This window comes from Nicotiana tabacum, chromosome 1 (genome assembly GCF_000715075.1).
Source record: "Nicotiana tabacum cultivar K326 chromosome 1, ASM71507v2, whole genome shotgun sequence".
Taxonomy (NCBI): Eukaryota; Viridiplantae; Streptophyta; class Magnoliopsida; order Solanales; family Solanaceae; genus Nicotiana; species Nicotiana tabacum.
In genome coordinates, this window is record NC_134080.1 from 24672344 (window position 1) to 24679068 (window position 6725).

Sequence of the window (6725 nt, forward strand, 5' to 3'; positions counted from 1 at the left end):
TTCCGTGGCTTAGCATTTTCAAACTGTGAAACAATCAATTTTCAGTATTGAGGTTCATTTCCTCTCTTATTATCTATTTAAATTTATTTGCATATTCTTGCTAATAGCTTTCGATGATCATGAATGCAATATGATTATTTTGTTTATCTCATTATTGATCTAGAATATGTTTAAAAGGGTTTATCAGCTCGTAATTTTGTCCGTAAATAGTCATCTAAATCACAGTTCATGGAATCAATGGTAATAAATATGGTTCGAGTTTAATTAGTTAGTTTGATTTTATACCAAGCAAAGTCACTTTATGCTAAAGTTTGTCATGGATTATCCGAGCAGCCTTAAGGATTGGTTATCTCTTTCTAGGATGTTAGTTACAATGAAGTTATATGCTGATTTAGAAGTATTTCTAACGTCACGACTAAGGGTACGGTTCCCGTGACGTAGTTGTGACCCTAAATTTTGAATTAGTTTTAAACAATGAATATCCGTAGTTCACTTTGTTGAATGTCTTCTCCCGGGTTAACAGAATTCATTACCCGGATTTCTGCATTCGCGGACTGCAAAAATAGAGTTAATCTTTCCTCAATTCGGGATTCAAAACCGGTGACTTGGGACACCATAAATCTCCCAAGTGGCGACTCTGATTTTAAATAAAATAATCCCGTTTAAATTATCGCTTTAAGTTAGAAAAACTCCTTATACCCTTCCGGGGTGTAGGAAAAAAGAGGTGTGACATCTCTGGCGACTCAGCTGGGAACTGAACCCAGAATCTCTGGTTCAGGGTTCAGAATTCGAGCTTAGATGAATTGTTATATTTGGCTTTTTTTATTATCTGATTTTATTACATGTTTGGGCCTAATGTGCTAAATGTTGCTTTTACCGCTTTAATATTATCTGAACTGTATATACAAACTGCTACGAAACCCCTCTTTTCTCTCTCTCCTGAGGAGTGCACGCTGGTCGTGACTTCTTTCTGTTATTGTCATATCCCAAATAGAACGAGGTTCGGACAAGTTGCAAAGCCGAATGATCTTTTGGTTACCGGTACACCGCCCCCCCTCGGCTCGAGTTGTCCGCTCGGGTAAGCCAGGTCTAGAACAAATAAACCCAGGTTTTTAAACCTAGAATAACTCAGCCTCATGTCGGATCCCTAGTAGGAACGTTTGTTTGCATCATGTGCACTTGACTTAGGGGACTCAACACAGGAGTTGGGTCCGTCTAGGACAGGTGTACCCAAAATAACAGACCATCTTGATGCATCCTATGTGCTACATGTTGCATTTATTCAAGGGTAAAAGGGTCATTTGGCGGGCCAATGATAGTTGATGGCAAATGAAAAAAGAAAAAAAGAGAGAGGGTGAAGTGTGAAAATAAAACAAGTAGGGCCTAATTATGTTTTATGTTATATTTTGTTAAGAAAAAAAGAGCTCGAAAAATTCAAAATTTTTTGTACTTTTTCACCATTTTTCAAAAATCAAAAATCAAAAAAAGGGGGAAAAAGAAAAAAAAAGATTTTGCATGTTTCATCATTCTTCAAAAAAAAAAATGTTTTCTCTAAAATTAGTTGTTTTTTTAATTCTGGCCCGTATCCAATTTGCCCGAACTACGCATACCTGATTTTCGTCTTTCGGGACGTGATACGTAGGCAACCCACATAGGGTCCGGTCTTTCTAGTAAATCATAGGTTCTTGAATTTGCGAGGTCATAGCCAAATTTTACACTTCTAGCCATCTTTTGGCCAAATAAGCTATTTTGCAAAAATAGCTTCAATCATGTCTAGCATGTGTCTTAGGGAGTGTTATTGTCTCACATAGTGCTAGTTTAATTTTTCTCATACAGGTGTGAATCTACTTACTGGAGTTTGAGCATGACATATACCCCAGGATCACTGCATTCAGGAGCTGCTCGAGGAGCCATTTTATGTTTTTGAGTCAATATTTTGTTTTATTTGCTAGTCCTATATAGTAGTATTTAGTCTTTTAGGTGATATTAGAGTTTGTAATAGTCAGGTTAAGTTTACCGAGTCTTTTGTTATTGTATTTCTTATTTTGTATGTGGAAATGTTTTACAAGTCGAAAATCCAGAAGAAATTTTGCGTTTTTGTTATAAGAAATAAAAAAAAATTCTCCTTTGAGATCGTTTTCCTTTAGGCAATCAATATCTAGGACTTAAAATGAATTATTTTTATATTTCCTCTACTATATTAGGACCAAAATTTAAAAAAAAAAGAATTTTCTTTTAGTACTTCTTTAAAATCCTTCTTTAAGGTATTAATTCCAAAATCCAAAAAGATTTCCTTTTGAGGTGTTTCTTGGGGAAATTAGTAAAAGATGAAAAAAATTCTTTTTATTTTCATTAGAACTTTAGGATATTGTACATAGAAAAAGAAACATACTTTATCCGTTGTTTATCATTAGAAATTCTTCTTTAGGCAATCAAAATTGAAATCCAAAAATATTTTGTTTTATCTTTTTCATTGCTTGTTTCGAAACCTTGCATCAGAATATCAAACGATAATTCTAAATATTTTTCTGTGGTTCACTCTTTAGATTTTCTTCCTAAAAAAAAGGAATAAAAAAATATCTTTCTCTTCTAGAGTTTTTCTTTAATAGAGTATTTGTTTCAAAGAAAAGAAAAAAAATTTGTTAAGCTTGAGTTTAAAATAGGTTATAGAACATTAAGCTTAGAAAATTCAAAAAAAAAAAGGTTTTGCTTCTTTTATTTCTCTTTACTCATCAGAGTAGTCATTAAGGTAGAAAAAAATGAAATGAGAACGTTAGTTTGTTTACTTTGTTCCCGATCTTCCCGAACTACGCAAAGATCTGATTCATGCGGCGTCATGATGCGTAGACAACCTACATAGGGTTCGATCGAATCATTTTTTTATTTTTTTAAAAGAAAAAACAAGAAGAATAAAAGGAGAGGAAAAGATGGTGAAATTATGGGAGGTGAGAATTGAGAAGGAAGAAAAGAGCGACAATCAGAAAGAAAAGGGGAAAGAAAATGAGTGAGCTAAGAAGTGCGAGGAAAGTAAAGAAAAGAGAAGATTCAAATGAACAGATTGAGATGATGCCAAGTGACCTTATGACCCTCGAAGTCATTCTAGAACCATTAATTGTTGCTAGGTGCATTGCACGCAATGTGATATTTCTGGTGATAAATGCCCTAACGCTAACGGGATAACCCCATTTTGTTCCTTTTAATATCTTCATAGCATAAAGGTGGTTGGTTTGTGGTCCTCGAAGTAGTAACTTTTTTCCACAATATAAAGTCAAAAGGCAATGGCAGACAACAACAAAACTGAGTTGGTTGATACAGGTGCCCAAAAGCAATTGGTTGAACAGGACAATGGGTTGGTTGAAGAGGTGAGGATGTTAAGACAACACATGGTGGACATGTATCAGGCCTGGATGACTGGGAAGGCACCACCCCCGCCACCACCTAGCTTCCTAAATGCTACCCTTACCCAAACACCGGTCACAGTGCCAGATGATCCCCCATACTCTCCAGATCCACCCGCTTATCATGGCTTTCCCAACCACCCTAGTAGCTCCATCACTCATCTTCTAATTACCTTTCCCAAAAATTGACCCCGGTCTTATCCACCATCCCCAATAATGAACATCCACTCAAAGCTCATGATGCCCAATATTACCTCTCAGAGGTTGCCCACAAGGTTCCCAACTCATACAAGCAGGGTCAACGGAATGGGCCTCATATTGTAAATGAAGAGTTCACAGGAAGAAAAGGGCGAGATGGGATACCCAGGAGGCTGAAAGGCATAGAACAATCCTTAAAGAACAAACAAGGAAGGGGAGACCAGGGTAGCATGGCTTACAAAGAACTGTCTGTGTCCCCTGACGTTCGCCTGCCCACGAGATTCAAAGTGCCAAGATTTAACTTGTATGATGGGTGTGGAGATCCGGTAGCCCATTTGAGGGATTATTGCAGTGAAATGAGAAGTGTTGGAAAGAAAGATGATTTGTTGATGGCGTACTTCAGTGAGAGCTTGACTGGGGCAGCGTTGGAATGGCATTATCGCCAAGATGTTGGTAAGTGGCCTACGTTGGGTGACATGGTTCAAGATTTTGTTCGATACTTTCAATACAGGTCGGGTGTTACCCCAGACCGCTCCTCCCTATCTAAAATGAAAAAGAAGTCGGAGGAAAGCTTTATAGAGTTTGGGCTCAGATAGAGGGAGCAAGCTGCTCGAGTCAATACCCCGATTGGTGAAGAAGAAATGGTATAGCTTTTCCTACAAGCTCAGGGGCCCACCTACTTCAGTCATTTGATTCCGGCGCTGGGGAAGCCTTTCAATGATGTGTTAAAAATGGGGGAGCTAGTAGAAGAGGGAGTCAAGTCAGGCAAAATTATGAGTTGTTCGAAAAACATTTAGAACATCCCAGTAAGCTTGGATGGAAGAAAGAGAAACAGAAAAGATGATCCAATGGGCTTTCCCAATCAACACTTCCAGCCTCGACATCGTCCCCATGGATATCCTTATACACCAGATGATCCTCCCCAATGCCACTTCTCTCCACAGAACTCCCAAAGTCGTACATCACTCTCCCAGTACCCAACTCCACAAAATGCCTATCTACCCCTACGATCCTATCGAAAACCCCCTGGATCAGGTTTCCGGCCCAGTCAAGCCTTTAAGAATGAGAGGTTACAGAAGAAGAAAACATTCACTCCATTGGGAGTGTCATATGACAGTATGTTCCAGAGGCTAAGGATATTGGACATGTTGAAGCCGACCTAGATAAAAATGCCAAACCCTCTTCCAAAGAAGTTTGATTTTTCTCAAAGGTGCGCCTATTGATCAGATACCCCCGGGCATGACATAGACAAGTGTTGGAATCTGAAGAATGCGATTCAGAATCTTATTGATGCATGTGACATTGTAGTGCAAAATTCAGATGCAACAGACACTAGCCAAAGTCCATCGCATGTGCATAATGAGACGCATATGGTGGGTATGGTTTATTTTGAAAAGGAATGTGAGAATTCTTCTGGGAGCCTCGGAGGTCCACGTGCTACTATGCTTTCAATGCTATCAGGGGTTGATCTTAAGAACGAGCCGGCAAAAGGAACCCAAAAGCAATTTGTTAAGAACAATGTGATGAAGACTTGTGGAGGCCCTAGTATTGCTGATGCAGAATTCAGTGGCTAAGATACCGCGCTTGGTAATTGGAAAGATGCTCCATTTCCTGGTCGGCCGGAGAGGAGTTTTGGTGGTTTATTTTGTTGGCATTTTTGTTGTCCGGGTTATTTCAGAGTTGTAATCCGGATATTGTCTTGTGACTCAAACCTTTCTATCCTTTTATTTTGCTTAGTTCGTTTAGTCATAATAGCCTGTTTAGTGTTGTCTAGGTTTGTTCTAGGTTTATAACCCCAGTTTAGTTTGTTTGTTTTGTTGTCTAAACCCTTTCACCATCTATCTAATGCCATTTTCCGTTTTCTGTGATTTCTAGTCATTTTCGTTTAGTTCTCTTCTCTTTTCATAGTTCTTTTCCTGTTAACTCTAGTGACATGACATGCACGTGTAATTCTCAGCCTGGTTTTGAAAGTCAGTTTAATCAAGAAGCAATGAAACAATGTTGAAGATGTAAGGACATTTGAGGGAAATAAGTAAAGGCATTTTGAGATCACTACAAGCCCGAATTGTGTGAAACTGAGGCAGATAGAACAAAAAGAAATACTATTGAAACGCATCCTACCACATCAGGTTGAAGCTAAAGGCAAGTTTGCCCCAAATTGGCAGGGGCCGTTCGTGGTAACGAGAGTGTTGTCCAATGGTGCTTTGTATTTAACAGATGTAGAATGTGAATGCGTGGATATGGTTATCAAGTCTGATACAATCAAAAGGTGTTACGAATGTTTTCCTTGGTTAGCTTAATTGTGTTGTTTGTACTTGCCATGTTTTGAAGATTGGAATGACGAAGGCATTTTGTTCTGCTATCTAAACACTTTATCCTTCGTTACCACTTTGAGCCTCATTTATTTTCTTTCATACCCCTCTTTTGGAATCAGTAGCAAAGTTCAGAAACGCAGCGTGAAAGATGAGTAAAGGAAAAAGAGAAAAGAAGAAGAATGAAAAGAGAGAGAAGAAAAGGAAAAAGAAAGAGAAAAGAAAAAAAAAAGAGAAAAAAAGAGAAGACAACAACAACAAAAAGAAAAGAAGGAAAGAAGAGAAAAGAAAAAGAAAAGAAAAATCACAACAAACAAAGTAATTCCTATAACATGAACTATGTTCGACCTGATTCCTTTTAAGGATACGTAAGCAGCCGCACGGTTCGGTCTCATCAAAATAAAAATCCAAAAGTGCCCAAGCAAGAAACTAGAGCAGAAGTTGTGGTTGTTGTTAGAAATTTGATTCCGAAAGTTGTAATTTTGAACCCATGTGAATTGTTTTGAGCCTTTGATATCCTTTCTTTTTAACCCTATCCAAAATCCCATGTTACGGTCCAAAGAAAGTCCTTCCGATCAGTCTTTGAGAGATGTCAAGTCAAGCAAGGAGAGGTAATTCATATCAGGGGCAACACTCTGGTCCAAGCAGAAAAATAATGAAAATGAGAGAGTCTTATTGGTGAAAACCCTCACGGGCACCGTAGGGCGATGGAAGCCGAGAGAAATCCAAAAATGAAAGAGTCTTATTGGTGAAAACCCTCGCGAGCACCGTAAGGTGATGTTAAGTTGAGAGAAAGAACAGAATGAGAGAGGCTTGA